Consider the following 19497-nt stretch of genomic DNA (forward strand, 5'->3'; position numbering starts at 1 on the left):
ATCTCGGCTTGGCTCACTGCAACCTCCGCCTCCCTGGTTCAAGTGAGTCTTGTGTCTCATCCTCCCAGATGGCTGGGATTACAGGCGCATGCTACCACACCTGGCTAATTTCTGTATTTTCAGTGGAGACAGGGTTCACCATGTTGGCCAGGCTAGTCTTGAACTCCTGACCTGAAGTGATCCACCTGTCTTGGCCTCCAAAAGTGCTGGGATTACAGGAGTGAGCCACCATGCCCTGCCAGCTCCAGTAATTTTTGATATATTACATTTTAATTATTATTTAATTGAAATTGTTTAATTTCCATCTTGATTTCTTTCTTCCCCCATGGGTTATTTAGAATTCTGTTTAATTTACAAACATTTGGGGATAATGTGTTGTATTTTTATGCTGATTTCTAGTTTAATTTCATGTTGGTTAGAAATTACACTCTGTATGATTTCAGTCCATTGAAATTTCTTGAGACTTGATTTATGGCTCAGCATGGTCTATTCTAGTAAATTATCCATGTACACTGGAAAAGGATGTGTAGTTTGCAGTTGTTGGGTGTGGTGTTCTATATGTCTGTTAGGTTAAGTTGATTCTTTATCTGCTCAAATCTTCTATATCTCCTTCCTGGTTTTGTCTTTCCTTTCTATCATTTACTGAGTAAGCTCTGTTAAATTCTATTCACGATTCCCATTCTGTCAAGTTTTGCTTTGTGTGCTTTGATTTATATTTAAATTTTATTTTTCTATTGCGTGCTGTTAATGTAAATTAATATTAACGTATTTATATACATGGATTGTCTGACATCTTTCCATTTGTTTTCAGTTTGTTGATCTGTTCTTTGTTTCTTTGAGATTGTTTTTTAGTACACTGCAAGAAATTCAAAATGTCTTGGGTATGAAATTGGGGAGTAGCTCAGCTGGGTGAATCTAAGTCTCTCATAATGTTGCAGTAAGATGGTTGCTGTCTGGGATCATCTTGAAGCCTTTATTAGTCACAGATGTAGGAAGACAGAAACAGCTGGGACTCCGGCAACCATGTCTTTCTCTGTGGTCTCTCCAAAGTGGTGACTGCACGGCAGCCTAACACTTAGGACTCCATAGATACGTATCCCCAAAGAGAAAAAATTCAGGAGGAAGCTCTGATACCTTTTCTAACCTAGCTTAAGCAGATAGCACCATGTTGGCTGGATTTTGTTCGTTGCTAACCCTGCCTATATTCAAGAGGAGGGGAATATGTTTTTTCTTTCTACAAGCTTTTTAGGATTTTGTCTTCATGTTTAGTAGTTTGGAATTTTAACTAAAATATGTTCAGGTACAAGAATCTTTTTTCTTTCCTCTTCCCACAGTGTTTGGCATTCATTGGGTATTTGAATCTGATGATTCCTAACTTTTCTAAGTTTATCTCTGGAAATGTTATTCTACTGTTACTTTGGGTCTGGCGTTCTTTCTACACTTGCATCAGATAGCTGGTGAAACCTCTGGGTCTGTCCTCTTTACCTCTTTCTTTCATACATTCCATCTCTGTTCTTTTGTTCAGTTCTCTCTGGTTTGTGTATTGGTATATTTATGTGATTTCATATTACCAAACAGTTCAGTTTTTCTTATGATGTACTCTGAAGAGCATTGTCCTTTGTTTTGGAAAGTTAAATCTTACCATGATTTCCATATTTACTCCCCTCCCCACCAGCATGTTGTGGTGAGTTGTCAGTTTTAAATATTTGTGATCCCTGTAAATATTTAAAGATAAACAACAATATACTGCTTAAGAATCTATCTTCACTGTTCCTTAATGTAAAAAATTTTTCTCCAAAATTTCTAATCACTAAATTTCCTTTAATGAATTTTGTTTCATAAGTTCATTTCTACAGGAGAAACTTTTGTCTATAATGCATTCATTTATGTTAAAAATTGCAGAAACAACAAAGTTGGGATCAGTTTGCTTCACAAAGACAATCAAGTCATTTTATTTTTGTAAATATTAGAAGTAGGCTTCCTGAAGGAAAAATGAAGAGTTAGGTTATAACTTGGACCATAATGTTAGGGACTCAAAATTGACTTAAAATTTAAACATAGTGTAATGTTTATTCCTATCTTCCATATTTGTCAGGGAATCTTAACCAGAGTAAGAAATTTTCTGGTGCTGTGTTGGGAGTGCAGGGCACAAGAGATTTCCATAAAAAGGCATGGGATTTGCTTGGAAGAACATAGAGGTTTTCTAACTTGGCAGTAATGAGTTAGAACTAATTCCCCTTAGAAAGAAAAATTAACTTACATTCTTATTGGGAATTCATTTGTGTGTATGCTTTCTTGTGTGAGCTATTTGATTATTATATTTGTGAGTGTGCCTATGTGTATACATTCATGACCCATGGCATTTGTTAGGTGTAGATAAAATTTTCTATACATACTCTGTGAAAAATGGCTTTGGAACTTGAATGTCTTGCCATTTTAGTTGAGGAACAGGGGCCAAATATTTTGTTGTTGCAGAATACCCAAAATAATATGACCATCTCTGAGTTCTTTCCCCAGTTTCTGTTGCCCTAGAAAAGCTGGAGGCATTTGGGGAATATAAATGATCCTTGCTATATTAGGATTTTGTCTTGAAAGATGCATTTTTGGATTAGAGAGACGGTGAATTCACATCTTGTTAAAATGACAGCGATCCCCAGACTTAAGAGGCCTGGAAAGGGGCTAGGGATGTGGGCATCCTTTTATGTGAAATACATGCTCTTGTGTTTAGCTGTCAGTATTTTTCTTTTCATGGAAATGAAACCATTTTTTTTTCCCCATGGAATGGAATCACCTAATCCAGATAGAGGTATAAGATGCCTAGTGCCCAACACAAACCTCTCCCACCTTACTCTATATTTTCAAAAATGTGGTTATTTTTAAAGGCTCACCCAGTTCTTACCTTGCTTCTCTTTCTCATTGATTGACCTCATCCACTGCTATGGCTTCAATGCTACCATCTTGACCAGCATTGACTCCCAAATCTGTACTTCTAGTCCATTGGTTTCTACAGAACCTCCAGAGTTGGCTTTTAAAATATCTATCAGATATCCTTACCTGTTCTTCCCATAGGAATCTCACAGTTAATTTTTGGAAGAAAGTAATATCTTTCTTTTTAAACCTTTTGTGTTTCCTGTCTTAATTGGAGGTAGGCTATCAACCACTTACTTGCTCAAGCTAGATACCTAGGAGTTATCACTGAGTCTTCTTCATTCCTCTTAGTAGCTTCTTATCAGTTATGGAGTCCTGTCAGTTTTATCCTCAGAAAAGTATTGCCCCTCTTCAGCCCTAGTGCTCCTGTACAGGCCCGTGTCATCTCGCACTGGAGCTATTGCAGTAGCTTCCTAGCTATTCTTCCTGCCTCTAGTCTCCTTTCTTCAGTCCATTTTGCATACTGCCAGTTGTTTTTCCAGAATACAAATCTCATCATATTAATTTTTTTTAAATCACTTTGTCTTCTCCCCATTACTTACTAGATAAAATATAAGCTCTTTAACATGACAAATGCCGAGCTATGTAGTATCCCTAGATCTTTTGTATTTAATTTTTTTTTAAAATTTAAGTTCTAGGGTACATGTGCATAACGTGCAGGTTTGTTACATATGTATACTTGTGCCATGTTGATGTGCTGTACCCATCAACTCGTCAGCACCCATCAGCTCGTCATTTACATCAGGTATAACTCACAATGCAATCCCTCCCCCTTCCCCCCTCCCCATAATAGGCCCCGGTGTGTGATGTTCCCCTTCCCGAGTCCAAGTGATCTCATTGTTCAGTTCCCACCTATGAGTGAGAACATGCGGTGTTTGGTTTTCTGTTCTTGCGACAGTTTACTGAGAATGATGGTTTCCAGCTGCATCCATGTCCCTACAAAGGACACAAACTCATCCTTTTTATGGCTACATAGTATTCCATGGTGTATATGTGCCACATTTTCTTAATCCAGTCTGTCACTGATGGACATTTGGGTTGATTCCAAGTCTTTGCTATTGTGAATAGTGCCGCAGTGAACGTACGTGTGCATGTGTCTTTATAGCAGCATGATTTATAATCCTTTGGGTATATACCCAGTAGTGGGATGGCTGGGTCATATGGTACTTCTAGTTCTAGATCCTTGAGGAATCGCCATACTGTTTTCCATAATGGTTGAACTAGTTTACAATCCCACCAACAGTGTAAAAGTGTTCAAAGAACTCAAACAAATTTACAAGAGAAAAACAACCCCATCACAAAGTGGGCAAAGGATATGAACAGACATTTCTCAAAAGAAGACATGCATACAGCCAACAGACACATGAAAAAATGCTCGTCATCACTGGCCATCAGAGAAATGCAAATCAAAACTACAATGAAATACCATCTCACACCAGTTAGAATGGCAGTCATTAAAAAGTCAGGAAACAACAGGTGCTGGAGAGGATGTGTATTTAATTCTTTAGTGTATTTGCTTAAGCTGTTTCCTTTGCTTGGAATGTCCTTCTAAGCATTATAGCTGGAATATTCCTATTCAGTTTTTTACTGAGCTCTTCAAATGAGCTAGTCAAAATTAAAACAACTGTCCTGGAGTCTCCTGTGTTCGTCCATCCTTCCCCAGCCCATTAATTTTGTCTTGCACCAGCTTTATTCCCATTGTTTTGTAGTTATTTGTTTCTTTCTCCTTTATAAGTTCCTTGAGGATGGAAAACACATACTTTTCATTTTTATTTCCTTGACACCTAGTACAGAACTGCTACCTAGAAAATACTTTGCAAATGCTTGATTCAGAATAACAGTATTTGCCATTATGTCTCCTTTATAATGTCCTCACTATGTGTGTTTATTAGTTCATTTTCACGCTGCTGATAAAGACATACCTGAGACTGGGCAATATACAAAGAAAGAGATTTAATTGGACTTTGAGTTCCATGTGGCTGCGGAAGCCTCACAATCATGGCAGAAGACAAAGAAGAGCAAGTCCCATCTTACATGGATGGCAGTAGGCAAAGAGAGAATGAGAATCAAGTAAACAGGTTTCCCCTTATCAAACCATCAGATCTGGTGAGACTTATTCACTACCATGAGAACAGTATAGGAGAAACTGCCCCCATGATTCAGTTATCCCCACCTAGCCCTGCCCTTGGCACGTGGGGATTATTAAATTTAAGGTGAGGCTGGGTGCGGTGACTCATGCCTGTGGTCTCAGCACTCTGGGAGGCCGAGGATGGGCGGATCATGAGGTCAGGAGATCGAGACCAGCCTGGCCAACATGGTGAAACCCCATCTCTACTAAAAATACAGAAATTAGCCAGGCATGGTAGTGGGCGCCTGTATTCCCAGCTACTCAGGAGACAGGCAGGAGAATCACTTGAACCTGGGAGGCGGAGGTTGCAGTGAGCCGAGATTGCACCACTGTACTCCAGCCTGGGTGACAGAGAGAGACTCTGTCTCAAAAATAAAAAATAAATACATAAATAATTCAGGGTGAGATTTGGGTGGGGACACAGAGCCCAAGCATATTGGTATGTAACTGATATTCTGAGAAATTTCCTAAATAAATAATTCAAGGTGAGATTTGGGTGGGGACACAGAGCCAAACCATATCAGTATGTAACTGGTATTCTGAGAAATTTCTCTCTTTCTGCCATTGAAATAAATTAACTTTTTAAGCTGTGATTTACATGTAATAAAATGTATCTATTTTAGATATTCAGTGAGTTTTGGTAAATAAATATGCCTATGCAACTTTTACCACAATCAAGATACAGATCACTCTCATCACCCCAAAAAGTATCCTCATGCTCCTTTGTAGCTATTGCCCCTGTGCCACACCACTGGCCCCAAACAGCTTTCTGTCACTATAACTTTATCTTTTCTAGATTTTTTTTTTTTGAAGAGACTGAGTCTCTGCTGCGCAGACTGGAGTACGGTGGTACGATCTCAACTCACTGTACCCTCTGCCTCCCAGGTTCAAACAATTCTCCTGCCTCAGCCTCCTGAGTAGCTGGGATTACAGGCGCATGCCACCACGCCCAGCTAATTTTTGTATTTTTAGTAGAGACGAAGTTTCACCATATTGGCCAGACTGGTCTCGAACTCCTGACCTCAGGTGATCTGCCCACCGTGGCCTCCCAAAGTGCTGGGATTACAGACGTGAGCCACCGTGCCCAGCCTTTTCTAGATTTTTATATAAGTAGAATTACAGAATGTTATTCTTTGTGTCTGTCTTATTTTGCTGAACATGTTTTTGAGATTCATCCATGTTGCAAGTAGTTCATTCCTTACATTAATTACTGAGAAGTATTCCGGCAGTTGGATATATCACAATTTATTCACCGCTTGATGGATACTTGGGTTGTCTCTAGATTTTTGGCTATTACAAAGACAAAAGTTGAAGTTAACATTGTTTCTCAGCTTGGCTTGTTGATAATACTATCTTTTACGCATTGAATTACTTTTGCCCCTGTATTAATGATCTATTTTTCTATAGCCAGTTGACCCAAATTTTATTGGCTTAAAACAACAATAATCATTTTTTTTTTTTCTGTCACAGTTTCTGTGGATCAGGGATTTGAGAGTGGTTTGGTTGGAGGGTTCTAGCTCATATTTCACAAGGCTGCAATTATTTGTATTAAGACTGACTAAAATCAAGATAAGCTTCAAAGGTGGCTCACTAACGTAATTGGCAAGTTGGTGCTGACTCTTGGTAGGAGTCCTCAGCTCCTCTTCAGGTGTGCCTCTCTGAAGGACTGGTGTTCACCCGACATGGTGACTGGCTTCTCTCAGAGCAAGTGATCCAAGAGACCACATCACAACCTGCAGTGCCTTTTAGGATCTAGACTTGGAAGTCACATATTTTCACTTCTGCCGTATTGTATTGGTCACATGGCCAATCTTGATTCATCATGGGAGGGAACTTATTCAAGGGTATGTATAGTGAGAGGGAGCGATACAAGGTATGAGTACCAGGAGGCCAGAATCATTGATTGAGAGCCGTCTTGCAGGATGGGGTGTCACAGTATACCTTTATTAAAAATGAATTAACATGTAGGTGTGTTTCTACTTCTGGACTTAATTTGGTTTCACTGATTGGTATGTTTGTCGTTATGCTGATATCACACAATATGTATTACTACAGTTATATAGTAAGTCTAGAAATCAGATAATATAAGACTTTGTCCTTTTTTAAAACCATGTTAGCTTTTCTGAATTATTTGCATTTTCATATAAGTTTTAAAGTTATCTTGTCAGTTTCTACAAAAACTGCTGATTGAGTTTGCATTGAATCTGCATATCAACATGAAGAGAATGACATCTTAATAATAATATGGGCAAATCTTAGTATATGGCATAGTTCTCTATTAAGTCTTTAATTTCAGCCATGTTTTGTAGTTTTGGTATATAAGTCTTGCAGATATTTTGCTAAATGTATCTCTAAGTAGTTTCTTACTGGATGTTTTTGTAAATGGCATTTTTTTTTTTAATTTCAATTTTCAGTTCTTTGCCAGTGTGTAGAAATATAGTCACATGTTGCTTCATAATGGGGAGAAATGCCTTGTTAGTCAATTTAATAATTGTGTGAACACCGTAGAGTGTACTTACACAAATCTGGATGTATAATATAGCATACCACACACCTAGGCTGTGTTGTATAGCCTACTGCTTGTAGGCTACAAACCTGTACATCATATTACTGTACAGAATACTGTAGGCAGTTATAACACAATGATAAGTATTTGTGTGTCTAAACATAGAAAAGGTACAGTAAAAATATGTTGTTATAATCTATAAGACCACCACCTGTATGTAATAGAGTCTGTTGACTGAAATGTCATTATGCAGCACATGACTGTTCACGTTTTGTTTTGTTTGTATCAACATTTTATCCTGCAGCTTCGCTAAATTCACTTGTTAGTCTGATAGCATTTTTGTATATTCCTTAAGATTTCCTACATACAGGATTGTCAACTGTGCATAAAAACAATTTTACTTCTTCCTTTTGCATAGTTACTATACCTAGCTTAGTACAATGTCAACAGAAGTGGTAAGAGTAGACATGTTGATACAATAAAAAGAAAAAACCGTATAGCATTGGTAGATGCAGTAAGAATATTTTGGGAAAAAAAAATCCAACATCTTTTCCTGAGAACCCATATAAATGAAAGCTCTTAAGAATGTAGAAGTTGGGGGTTCCGGGCAAGATGGCCAAATAGGAACAGCTCCTGTCTGCAGCTCCCAGTGAGACCAATGCAGAAGGCAGGTGATTTCTGCATTTCCAACTGAGGTACCAGTTCATCTCATTGGGACTGGTTAGACAGGGGGTGCAGCCCATGGGGCAAGCAGAAGCAGGGTGGGGTGTTACCTTACCCGGGAAGTGCAAGGGGTCAGCGAACTCCCTCCCCTAGCCACGGGAAGCCGTGAGCGACTGTGCTGTGAGGGATGGTGCTGTTCAGCGCAGATACTATGCTTTTCCCACAGTTTTTATGACCCGCAGACCGGGAGATTCCCTTGGGTCCCTACACCACCAGCGTCCTGGGTTTCAAGCACAAAACTGGGCGGCCATTTGAGCAGACACAGCTAGCTGTAGGAGGTTTTTCTTTTTCTTTCTTTCTTTCTTTCTTTTTTTTTTTTTGTACCCCAGTGGCACCTGGAACCCCAGCAAGACAGAACTGTTCACTCCCCTGGAAAGGGACTTGAAGCCAGGGAGCCAAGTGGTTTTGTTTAGCAGGTCCCAACCCCATGAAGTCCAACAAGCTAAGATCCACTGGCTGGAAATTCTCTGCACAGCAGTCTGAAGTTGACCTGGGACACTCCAGCTTGGTGGGAGGTGGGGCGTCTGCCATTACTGAGGCTTCAATAAGCAGTTTTCCCCTCACGGTGTAAACAAAGCCTCCCAGAAGGTCAGACTGCAGCATGACAAAGCCACTGTAGCCAGACTGCCTCTCTAGATTATTCCTGTCTGGGCAGGGCGTCTGAAAGAAAGGTAGCAGCCCCAGTCAGTGGCTTTATAGATAAAACTCCTATCTCCCTAGTACAGAGCACCTGGGGGAAGTGGCAGCTGTGGGCACAGCTTTAGCAGACTTAAACGGCGCAGCTTCAGCAGACTTAAACGTTCCTGCCTGCCAGCTCTGAAGAGAGCAGCAGATCTCCCAGCACAGCACTCAAGCTCTGCTGAGGGACAGACTGCCTCCTTAAGTGGATCCCTGATAACTGTGCCTCCTGCCCAGAGAAACCTCCCAGTGTGTCCAGGGTTGGTTCCTTCCGGTGGGTTCTTGGTCTCGCTGACTTTAAGAATGAAGCCACGGACCTTTGCAGCGAGTGTTAACAGCTCTTAAAGGTGGCATGGACCCAAAGAGTGAGCAGCAGCAAGATTTATTGTGAAGAGCAAAAGAACAAAGCTTCCACAGCGTGGAAGGGGACCCAAGCAGGTTGCGACTGCTGGCTGGGATGGCCAGCTTTTATTCCTTTATTTGTCCCCACTCATATCCTTCTGATTGGTCCATTTTACAGAGTGCTGATTGGTGCATTTACAATCCTTTAGACACAGAGCGCTGGTTGGTGCGTTTTTACTAGAGTGCTGATTGGTGCATTTATAATCCTTTAGCTAGACACAGAGCGCTGATTGGTGAAATCTGGGGAGGTGGAGGTTGCAGTGAGCCGAGATTGTACCATTGCACTCCAGCCTGGGTGACAGAGTGAAACTCTGTCTCGAGGGGGAAAAAATGCTGAAAATTCCAAAAACCAGCATGCCTCTTCTCCTCCAAAGGATCACAACTGCTCCCCAGCAAGGGAACAAAATTGGATGGAGAATGAGTTTGATGAATTCATGGAAGTAGGCCTCAGAAGGTGGGTAATAACAAAGTCTTCTGAGCTAAAGTGCATATTCTAACCCAATGCAGGGAAGCTAAGAACCTTGATAAAAGTTTACAGAATAATCAGTTTAGAGAAGAACATAAATGACCTGATGGAGTTGAAAAACACAGCACAAGAACTTCATATAGCATACACAAATATCAATATTTGAATATTGATATTTTCAATATCAATTGTGCTGTATTCAGGAGACCCATCTCGCTGAATCGATCAAGTGGAAGAAAGGATATCAGAGATTGAAGATTAACTTAATGAAATAAAGCATGAAGACAAGATTAGAGAAGACAGAATGAAAAGGAACGTACAAAGCCTCCAAGAAATATGAGACTATGTGAAAAGGCCAAACCAACAATTGATTGGTGTACCTGAAAGTGACGGGAAGAATGGAACCAAGTTGGAAAATGCTCTTCAGGATATTATCCAGGAGAACTTCCCCAACCTAGCAAGGCAGGCCAATATTCAAATTCAGGAAATACAGAGAATGCCAAAAGATACTCCTCGAGAAGAGCAACCTTAAGACACATAATCGTCAGATTCAACAAGGTTGAAACCAAGGAAAAAACGTTAAGGGCAGCCAGAGAGAAAGATCAGGTTACCCACAAAGGGAAGCCCATCAGAATAACAGCAGATCTCTCAGCAGAAACACTACAAGCCGGAAGAGAGTGGGGGCCTATATTCAGCATTCTTAAAAAAGAATTTTCAACCCAGAATTTCATATCCAGCCAAACTAAGCTTCATAAGTGAAGGAGAAATAAAATCCTTTACAGACAAGCAAAGGGTGAGGGATTTTGTCACCACCAGGCCTGCCTTACAAGAGGCCCTGAAGGAAGCACTAAATATGGAAAGCAAAAACCGGTACCAGCCACTGCAAAAACCATACCAAAATATAAAGACCAATAATGACACCATGAAGAAACTGCATCAACTAATGTGCAAAATAACCAGATCAAATTCACACATAACAATATTAACCTTAAATATGAATGGGCTAAATGCCCCAGTTAAAAAACCACAGACTGGCAAATTGGATAAAGAGTCAAGACCCATCAGTGTGCTGTATTCAGGAGACCCATCTCATGTGCAGAGACACACATAGGCCCAAGATAAAGGGATGGAGGAATATTTACCAAGCAAATGGAAAGCAAGAAAAAAAAAAAAACCAGGCGTTGCAATCCTAGTCTCTGATAAAACATACTTTAAACCAACAAAGATAAAAAAAAAAAAAAAAAAAAAGACAATGGCATTACATAGTGGTAAAGGGATCTATGCAACAAGAAGAGCTAACTATCCTAAATATATATATGGACCCAATACAGGAGCACCCAGATTCATAAAGCAAGTTCTTAGAGACCTACAAAGAGACTTAGACTCCCACACAATAATAGTGGGAGACTTTAACCACCCCACTGTCAATATTAGACAGATCAATGAGACAGAAAATTAACAAGGATATTCTGAACTTGAACCCAGCTCTGGACCAAGCAGACCTAATAGACATCTACAGAACCCTCCACCCTAAATCAACAGAATATATGTTCTTCTCAGCACCACATAGCACTTATTCTAAAATTGACCACATACTTGGAAGCAAAACACTCCTCAGCAAATGTAAAGGAATAGAAATCATAACAGTCTCTCAGACCACAGTGCAATCAAATTAGAACTCAGGATTAAGAAACTCACTCAAAACGGCACAACTACATGGAAACTGAACAACCTACTCCTGAATGACTACTGGGTAAATAACAAAATTAAGGCAGAAATAAATAAGTTCTTTAAAATCAATGAGAACAAAGACACAATGTACCAGAATCTCTGGGACAGAGACACAGCTAAAGCAGTGTTTAGAGGGAAATTTATAGCACTACATGCCCACAGGAGAAAGCAGGAAAGGTCTGATATCAACACCCTAACATCACAATTAAAAGAACTAGAGAAGCAAGAGCAAACAAATTCAAAAGCTAGCAGAAGACAAGAAATAACTAAGATCAGAGCAGAACTGAAGGAGATAGAGACACAAAAAACCCTTCAAAAAATCAGTGAATCCAGGAGCTGGTTTTTTGAAGATTAACAAAATACATTGCTAGCCAGACTAATAAAGAAGGAAAAAGAGAAGAATCAAATAGACACAATAGAAAGTGATAAAGGGGATATCACCACTGATCCCACAATAGTACAAACTACCACCAGAGAATATAAACACCTCTATGCAAATAAACTAGAAAATCTAGAAGAAATGGATAAATTCCTGGACACATACACCCTCCCAAGACTAAACCAGGAAGAAGTCAAATCACTGAATAGACCAATAACAAGTTCTGAAATTGAGGCAGTAATTAATAGCTTACCAGCCAAAAGAAGTCCAGGACCAGGTGGATTCACAGCCGAATTCTACCAGAGGTACAAAGAGGAGCTGGTACCATTCCTTCTGAAACTATTCCAAACAACAGAAAAAGAGCAGCTCCTCCCTAACTCATTTTATGAGGCCAGCATCATCCTGATACCAAAGCCTGGCAGAGACACAACAAAAAAAGAAAACTTCAGGCCAATATCCCTGATGAACATTGATGCGAAAATCCTCAGTAAAATATTGGCAAACCAAATCCAGCAGCATATCAAAAACCTTATTCACCACAATCAAGTCGGCTTTATCCCTGGGATGCAAGGCTGGTTCAACATATGCAAATCAGTAAATGTAATCCATTACATAAACAGAACCAATGACAAAAAACACATTATTATCTCAATAGATGCAGAAAAGGCCTTTGATAAAATCCACCCCTTCATGCTAAAAACACTCAATAAACTAAGTGTTGATGGAACATATCCCAAAATAATAAGAGCTATTTATGACACACCCACAGCCAATATCATACTGAATGGGCAAAAACTGGAAGCATTCCCTTTGAAAATTGGCACAAAACAAGGATGCCCTCTCACCACTCCTGTTCAACATAGTATTGGAAGTTCTGGCCAGGGCAATCAGGCAAGACAAAGAAATAAAGGGTATTCAGATAGGAAGAGAGGAAGTCAAATTGTCTCTGCAGATGAGATGATTGTATATTTAGAAAACTCCGTTGTCTCAGCCCAAAAACTCCTTAAGCTGATAAGCAACTTCAGCAAAGTCTCAGGATACAAAATCAATGTGCAAAAATCACAAGCATTCCTATACACCAATAATAGACAAACAGCAAAATCATGAGTGAACTCCCATTCACAGTTGCTACCAAGAGAATAAAATACCTAGGAATACAACTTAGAAGGCATGTGAAGGACCTTTTCAAGGAGAACTACAAACCACTGCACAAGGAAATAAGAGAGGACACAAACAAATGGAAAGACATTCCATGCTCATGGATAGGAAGAATCAGTATCCCAAAGTAATTTATAGATTCAACGCTATCCCCATCAAGCTACCATTGAGTTTCTTCACAGAATTAGAAAAAAACTGCTTCAAATTTCATACGGAACCAAAAAACAGCCCATATAGCCAAGACAGTGCTAAGCAAAAAGAACAAAGCTGGAGGTATCACACTGACTTCAAACTATACTATGGGGCTACAGCAGCCAAACCAGCATGGTACTGGTACCAAAACAGATATGTAGAGCAATGGAACAGAACAGAGGCCTCAGAAATAACACCACACATCTACAACCATCTGATCTTTGACAAACCTGACAAAAACAAACAATGGAGAAAGGATTCCTTATTTAATAAATGATGTTGGGAAAACTGGCTAGTCATATGCAGAAAACTGAAACTGGACTCCTTTATTACACCTTATGCAAAATTTAAGATGGATTAAAGACTTAAACGTGAGACCTACAACCATAAAAACCCGAGAAGAAAACCTAGGCAATACTATTCAGGACATAGGCATGGGCAGTCTTCATGACTAAAACACCAAAATCTATGGCAACGAAAGCCAAAATCCCATAAATGGGATCTAATGAAACCAAAGAGCTTCTGCACAGCAAAAGAAACTATCAGCAGAGTGAACAGGTAACCTACAGAATGGGAGAAAATTTTTGCAACCCATCCGACAAAGGGCTAATATCCAGAATCTACAAGGAACTTAAACAAATTTACAAGAAAAAAACCAACCTCATCAAAAAGTGGGCAAAGGATATGAACAGACACTTCTCAAAAGAAGATATTTATGCAGCCAGCAAACATATGAAAAAAAGCTCATCATCACTGGTCGTTAGAGAAATGCAAATCAAAACCACAATGAAATACCATCTCATGCCAGTTAGAATAGTGATCATTAAAAAGTCAGGAAACAACAAATGTTGGAGAGGATGTGGAGAAATAGGAACACTTTTACATTTTTGGTAGGAGTGTAAATTAGTTCAACCATTGTGGAAGACAGTGTGATTCCTCAAGGATCTAGAACCAGAAATACCATTTAACCCAGCAATCCCATTACCGGGTATATGCCCAAAGGATTATAAATCATTCTACTATTAGGACACACGCACCTGTATGTTTATTGCAGCACTATTCACAATAGAAAAGACTTGGAACCAACCCCAAATGCCCATCAATGATAGACTGGATAAAGAAAATGTGGCATATATACACCATGGAATACTATGCAGCCATGAAAAAGAATGAGTTCATGTCCTTTGCAGGGCAATGGATGAAGCTGGAAACCATCATTCTCAGCAAACTAACACAGGAACAGAAAACCAAACACTGCATGTTCTCACTCATAAGTGGGAGTTGAACAGTGAGAACACATGGACACAGGGATGGGAAGGTCACATGCCAGGACCTATCGGGGGGTGGGGGTAAGGGGAGGCATGGCATTAGGAGAAATACCTAATGTAGATGACGGGTTGATGAGTGCAGCAAACCACCATGGCACACGTATACCTATGTAACAAACCTGCACTTTCTGCACATGTATTCCAGAATTTAAAGTATAACAAAATAAAGTGATTATTGATATTGTTGGAAAAAAAAAAAAAGAATGTAAAAGTGTTGGCTGGGCATGGTGGTTCACACCTATAATTTCAGCACTTTGGGAGGCCGAAGCGTCTTGAGCCTTACTTGATGGCCTCTTCGATTATGTTGCCCAGGCTAGTCTCAAACTCCTGGGCACAAGTGATTCTCACTTTTGGGAATCTGAATCGTTTGAGACTAGCCTGCGCAACATAGTGAGATCCCGTCCCTGCAAAAGAGAGAAAAAGAAAAAAGAAAATTACCCAGTTGTGGTGGTGCATGTCTGTAGTCCCAGCTACTCAGGAGGCTGAGGCAGAAGGATCACTTACTTGATCAAGGGAGGTGGAGACTGCAGTGAGTTGTGATTGTGCCGCTGCATTCCAGCCTGAGCAAAGAGTGAGACCCTGTCTCAAGAAAAAAATAAAAGTTAGAGTTTATAAAGAAGACTTGAAACCAAAAAGTTTGAGAACTGAACTAAAGTAACCTAAAATGGTAACTGTTTAGAGTAGGTAGGGATTCTTAATCCAGGGTTCCCAGTACTCTCATAGAAAGAAAAAATATTTGTATCTTTTTTTTTTTCCACTAATCTCTGAATGAAATTTAGTATTTCTTTCTATTTTGAATGCAGGCAACAAAACACAGCAGTAATATTAGCAGTAATTGTGACTTTGTTACCAATAGATGTTTTTTCCTGTATCCATATTTAAAGATTGTTTCTTGAAGCAACATATAGTTAGGTCTTACTTTTTTATATTGCCTTTGAATTGGAATGTTTAGACAATTTGCATTTAATGTAATGATGTGATTTCCTTTCAATTCTGCCATCTTGCCTTTTGTATTGATCCCAATTTTTTCTTCGCTATTTTTTGCTTATTTGTTTGCATTTTTCATACATTCTTTTTGATTGAGTTGAATTTTTTTTTTTTTACATGGGATCTCGCTCTGTTGTCCAGACTGGAGTGCAGTGGCATAATCTCAGCTCACTGCAACCTCCGTCTCCCGGGTTCAAGCAGTTCTCCTGCCTCAGCCTCCCACATAGCTGGGATTACAGGCGCCTGCCACCATGCCCGGCTACTTTTTATATTTTTAGTAGAGATGGGGTTTTGCCATGTTGGCCAGGCTTGTCTGGGACTCCTGACCTCAGGTGATCCATCCACCTCAGCCTCCCAAAGTGCTGGGATTATAGGCGTGAGCCACCACGCCCGGCCTGAGTTGAATTTTGTTTGTTTGTTTTTAGTGGTTGCTCAGGGACTTACAATATACTTCTTTAACATATGACAATTTACTTCAAAACATGCTGTATTACTTCAGATATAATCTAAGGACCTTCAGTATTCTCTTTCTCTCTCTTCTACTATTGTAATATATTTTACTTCTACATGTAAACCCAGTGATTATTATCATTTTTGCTCTAAGTGGTGAAATTACTCTTGTGGCTGGGTGTGCTGGCCCATACCTGTAATCCCAGCACTTTGGGAGGCCAAGGTGGGAGGAGCCTTTGAGCCCAGGAGTTTGAGACCAGCCTAGGTAACATAGTGAGACCCTTTGTCTACAAAAAAAGTTAGAAACGTTAGCCAGGTGTGGTGGTGCACTCCTGTAGTGCCAGCTGCTCAGGAGGCTGAGGTGGGAAGATTGCCTGAGCCTAGGAATTTGAGGCTGCAGTGAGCTACAGTCGTACCACTGTACTCCTTGTACTCCAGCCTGGGCAACAGAGTGAGACCCTGTCCCCCCCAAAAAAAAAAAAAAATTCTTCATGATTTAAATGTATGCTGGTGAACTTTTTGCCTCCAGCTTTTTTTTTCCCGCCCCCACCAGGAGGATGAAGTCTGGGAAAAATCTTTTACTTCCATTTCTTCGGCATATATTCATTGTATTTATTTTTCTAGGTTGACCAGATTTTTCTTTGTTTTATAGTTCCATTTTCTTGTCTTGCATAGCTTCACAAGAAGTCTGTGTGTGTGTGTGTATTTTTTTTTTTTTTTTTTGAGATGGAGTCTCACTCTGTTGCCCAGGCTGCAGTGCTGTGGCTCAATCTCTCGGCTCACTGTAACCACTGCCTTCTGGGTTCAAGCGATTCTCCTGCCTCCGCCTCCCGAGTAGCTGGGACTACAGGCTCATGCCACCACGCCCAGCTAATTTTTTGTATTTTAGTAGAGACGGGGTTTCACCATGTTGCCCAGGCTGGTCGCAAACTCCTGAGCTCAGACTATCCGCCCACCTCGGCTCCCAAAGTGCTGGGATTACAGGCGTGAGCCATCGTGCCTGGCTGAAGTCTGTATATTTTAACTTTGTTTCTATGTAAATTTTTTTCTTCTGGCTTCTTGTAAGATTTTCTGTTTTTGACAGCTTTTCGGGAATTTGATTATTCTGCCTCATTTTGGTTTTCTTTGTGTTTATACTCCTTCAGGAGGTGGGCTCATTGAGTTACTTGGATGTGTAGATGTGTCTTTTTTTTTTTTTTTTTTTGAGACAGGGTCTCTGTCACTCAGGCTGGAGTGCAGTGGGACAATCGCAGCTCACTGCAACCTCTGCCTTCTGAGTTCAAGGGGTCCTCCTACCTCAACCTCCCAAGTAGCTGGGACCACAGGCACATGCTACCACACTCAGCTAATTTTTTGTATTTTTGGTAGAGATGAAGTTTCACCATATTATCCAGGCTGGTCTCTAACTCCTGGCCCCAAGTGATCTGCCTATCTTGGCCTCCGAAAGTGCTGGGATTACAGGCATAAGCCACTGCACCTGGCCAGATATATCAGTTTTATCAAATTTTGAAAATGTCATTATTTCTTCAAATGCTACCCCTGCTCGCCATTCCAGTTACATATATATTATACTGCTTGATGGCTTGATATTGCCCTGTAGTTCTTGTCTTTTTCTTTTCTTTCTTATTACACCCCTAGTCCTTCTACCCTTGCTTCTTTGTTCCCTCTCTCCTGTCTCCCTTTCCCCTTCTCTTCTTTCCCCTTATTCTCATCACATTTTAGCTGCGTTTAAATTTGGCTATTTTCTATTACTCTGTCTTCAGATCCCCTGTACTTTCCTTCTGTGGTATTTAATATATTGTTAATACCCTCCAGTGATATTCCTGTTTCACATACTGTTTTTGAATACTGTAAGTTCTTTTTTTTTGAGACGGAGTCTCGCTCTGTCGCCCAGGCTGGAGTGCAGTGGCACAATCTTGGCTCACTGCAAGCTCCACCTCCCGGGTTCATGCCATTCTCCTGCCTCAGCCTCCTGAGTAGCTGGGACTGCAGATGCCTGCCACCACGCCTGGCTAATATTTTGTATTTTTAGTAGAGACAGGGTTTCACTGTGTTAGCCGGGATGGTCTTGATCTCCTGACCTCGTGATCCACCCGCCTCGGCCTCCCAAAGTGCTGGGATTACAGGCATGAGCCACTGCGCCCAGCCTGAATACTCTAAGTTCTTTTTGGTTCTAATTATGTGTACCATTTTCTTCCTCATTTTTTTTTTTCTTTAAATTTTTGAGCATATTTATAATTGTTTTAGAGTCCTCATTGGCTAATTTCATCATCTTGTTTCTGGGATGGTTTCAGCTGATTTATTTCACTCTGGTTTCAGGTCACATTTTCTTTCTTCACGTTTCTATTAATTTTTTATTGGATACTGGACATTGTTAATTTTATATGATTGAGCGGTGGAATTTTTTTTTCTGCTTCTTTTAAAGAATCTTGGACTTTGTTTAGACAAGTGGTTGAGTTACACATGGACCAACTCCATCCTTTTGAGCCTTGTTTTAAGCTTTGTTAGGAAGCATCTAGAATATCATTTACTCTAGAGCTTATTTAGCTCTGCTACTAAGATAAGAGTCTTTTGAGGTTTCTGGTGAATTCCTAGTTTTTCAACAAGGAAGACTTCTAGTCAGAACCATATGACTCTGGGAATTGTTCCACCTGTAAATCTCTATTTATTCTTTGCCTTACTTTTTGAAGTTAGTCTGTGTGCTGGGCTTAGTGCTTAGCCAGACTCAAGTGAATCCTTATGCAGATTTCTGGAATTTTATATGCTTAGCTTCCACTTCTCTGGCACACTTCTAAGCTCTGCTTGAGTTCTTTCTCCCTTCACCATAGTCTGAAAAGTGCCTCTAGGCAGAAAGCCAGGGCAGGTTAGGTCTCACTTCATTTCTTTTGCATCTCAGAAATCACAGTCCTACACTGCTTGTTATCCAATATCTAAAAAGAGTTTTATATTTTTTTGTTCACTATTCTGGCTGTTATTGTGAGTTGAAAAGTCTGTTTTTAGTTATTCCACCATGGCCATTGAAAATTATTTCCTGTCTTTATACCTTTTAAGGTAACCATGGAGATAAAAAATAAAGTTTATGTTCCTTTTATTTTCTCTGGCCATTTGGGCCTTATGTCGTGTATTGCTAATAACTGCCTATAGTGTTTAGCAATTTCATCTGATCTCCTGTTCACATCTTTAATTATTTTCAAGATGACACTTTAAATGGTTCAGCTATAATACAATAATGAACAAAATAGTGTAGAATTACTGTAGAATATTTTAAGCAAGTAAAATAGCCTGTACATTATATTAAAGCTCATGAGTGAATATTTTTAAAAAGTACATAAGTTGTTTAAATGATAGCTTTGCAAAGAATTAGGTTTATCATTGTAGTCATAAGATTATCAACTGTTGGATTTAATCATCTTGTTTTTAATCAAAGATTCTTAGAAGTAA

The 19497-nt window shown here is 39.8% G+C and overlaps 1 protein-coding gene across 7 annotated transcripts in view; it reads left to right on the forward strand.

Moving 5' to 3' along the window:
- Positions 1 to 19497, forward strand: part of RAP1A (RAP1A, member of RAS oncogene family) — a 93812-nt gene that overhangs the window by 51962 nt on the left and 22353 nt on the right. The window lies entirely within an intron of this gene.

This window comes from Macaca thibetana, chromosome 1 (assembly GCF_024542745.1).
Source record: "Macaca thibetana thibetana isolate TM-01 chromosome 1, ASM2454274v1, whole genome shotgun sequence".
NCBI classification, from domain to species: Eukaryota; Metazoa; Chordata; class Mammalia; order Primates; family Cercopithecidae; genus Macaca; species Macaca thibetana.